Raw genomic sequence first — 2949 nt, 5'->3', positions numbered from 1 at the left:
CAGCCTCCTTATCTCAGAGAATATATATTTGGCATTTGATATTTTGAGCTTGGCTAACTTTACATAGCATTATCTTCTCTAACTTCATCCATTTTCCTGCAAATGCCATGATTTTATTCTCCTTTATTGCTGAGTAATATTTCATTGTGTATATATGCCATATTTTCTTTTATCTATTAATCTATTGAAGGGCATCTAGGTTGGTTCTACAGTTTAGCTATTGTGAATTGTGCTGCTATAAACACTGAAGTGGCTGTGTCCCTGTAGCATGCTGCTTTTAAGTCCTTTGGGTATTGGCTATACAGCTGGGTCAAATGGTGGTTCCATTCCCAATTTTCCTAGAAATCTACATACTGCTTTCCATATTGCCTCAGTCCTTTTTATATTGAGACAGTGTATAATTAAATTGCTTAGGGTGGCTTTGAATTTGTGATTTTTCTAATTAAGTCATCAGAATCATTGAGATTATAGACACAAGAGACAGTGCCCAGTTCAAATTGTCATTTTAATATTGCAGGAGCAGAACACAATCTTTTCTCTCAGGAATATTGTTCTTCATTGCTCTGATGGATTTAGATACTTCATGTCATAATGCTTTACTAAAAATATGGTATTCTACAAAGAAAATATTTTCAGGTGATTTGTCTGCTTACTTTCATTATTATTGAGGACTGAGAATGTCAGAAATATCTTTTGATTTATTAATGTTTGTTACTTCAAGCTAAACTTGAACTTGAAAAGTTTAGCCTTAAATTAATATACAAGGTTTAACTAAAGACATAAAGGGCAGGAAGTAAAGTAGATTGTATACAATCCTAGCAATATAAGAATGATTAGTTGTTACAAACAGAGAGTTAAAGAGTGTGGATTAATGTCAAAAATATTAGGAAAAGGACAGATATTACAACATCTTGATGCTAGTTATGAGGGAAATAAAACAGTTGCTTAAATTTTGTCTTAAATGAAAACCACCTCCATGAATTTGTGTATGATTCCAATATGATCTATGTTCCCAATCCCCCAAATTCTGTCTCAGAAATTCTAGAATCTGTACTTTTAATAAAGTATCTTATTCTGATTCAAATGGTTGCTAGTCATATTTTGAGAAACATTAGAATATAGCTTGTTATAAACATTTGAAGCATGACTTTAAAATTCAGAAGTTTACATGTCCTTGGCAAGGACTGTTGTAGCTGGAAGTGAAAGGTAATAAATGCCTCCAATGTTATGCCTGAGCATCCAGGAGAAGAATAATTCCATTAATAAATATGAAGAACACTATGCAAAATCAGATTTTGAAAGAAAGGAAATATATCACATGTACTCCTTCCTTCCTTCTTCCTCCATCGCTCCTTTACTTCTCCTTTCTTGCTGAATTTTATGTTGGACTATCTTGGGAGATCACAGAGAGTGACATTAAATACCAACATTCTTTCAAGTATGGTTTGGAATAGAGAGATCTGTGTATGGAAGATGGGAAATCCAAACAACCACTTTATTATTGATAAACGCCAGCTGGAAGCAGGACACTTGGATGTGTCACAAATAGGTTTCCTCCTACAGGAACCTAGGATTAAGATGCCTATTCCTGGCAGTTCTATCAGGCAGAAGCAACTGCATCATCCTGCTCTCTGCAAACAGTTAAAAGACAGTGTCCTGTGCATCTCCCCCAAAATAGTCATTTACAAATTTTTCACTATAGATCCTGTACTTCTCACATACAATACAAAAGTCAGAATTTAGTTAATGTGAATGTTATTGTTATTGTCACTTGAACATAAGCTTTATGAAAGTAGGAACAAGTCTTATTTATTCACACTCCAATATCCCAAATTAGCATAGTCCCAAGCAAAACGTAGGACAGCTAAAGGACTTGTTGAACAAATAAATTTTAAAAAATGTAAATATTAACTTATTCAAGTCAGATATTTTCTTGTAAGTTAAATCTGCTCCAGCTGTAACTCCATATTATTGGTGAAAAAGGCAAACAGGTAAAGAAGAGTGCTTAACAAAGGATAGGGCCAAGCATTCAGTCTGAGTTGGACTTCTGTAAAGGAAACAAACAGCTAGAACTGGGGCAGGCAAATCATAGGCCACCTATTTGCTAATTGACTTCACCAAAATTAAAAGGAATCCATCTTAGATTTTCACCAGCAAGAGGAGGTGTTCCAATCTGAAGGAGCTTGTGCTGAGGTTAGTTTCCAGTCCTCTCACAGAAACTGGGCAACAGAAGCACTGTTTTCCTTGTTTGAATTTCAAAGGAATGACTCACAGGTTCTTGAAACTTGGGGGCATTTTAAAAAAGATTTGCATTCCAAAGGAGCAGATAAAGAATTCAAAATTCTGGGTTTTTTTGGGGAAAAAAAAAAAAAAAAGGAAGTCTGGGGCCTCCAAGCCTGAAAACAGTCTGCTGAAATTTTTTCAATCAAGCCAAAGAAAAGCCATAAAGTTCACCTTCTGGTTGATTTGCTGTATTTTTGCAGTTTTACACCAAGCAATTCAAATTATGCGCTTTGTCTTATGGTTTTGGCATGGAGTAGATGTACACCTTATTCTTGTTGTTTACTTTTTGTTACTCATCCTAAATCACCTCTTTCTCTACAGTAGAAACAGCACCAAACACTCCTCAAGCATCTTCTCCTTTCCCCTTCCGTCAGGGCCTGTGCGCAATCTGCAGAGAGGCTGAGGTCACTGACTGCGTCCAGCCCCTACATATTAGCAACCCAAGCGTCTGTAGCAGCAGTGGCTGCTGAGATGTACGAACTTCCGGTTCGCCAGGCAGCTGCTGCCAGCTCTGCAGCCGCTGCTGTCTCTGCCACCTGCTGTCCCCAGCCCTCAGCCCAGGATTTAGTCACTATTTCTTCTTTACCCAGCGGGCCCTTGGTCCCTCCTGGACCCAGGTTGGCGGGCCCGGCGGCTCCAGCGTGGTGAGAGTGAGGTCTGGGGACG

Source organism: Callospermophilus lateralis, chromosome 12 (assembly GCF_048772815.1).
Source record: "Callospermophilus lateralis isolate mCalLat2 chromosome 12, mCalLat2.hap1, whole genome shotgun sequence".
Classification (NCBI taxonomy): Eukaryota; Metazoa; Chordata; class Mammalia; order Rodentia; family Sciuridae; genus Callospermophilus; species Callospermophilus lateralis.
This window is presented reverse-complemented; position numbering follows the sequence as displayed.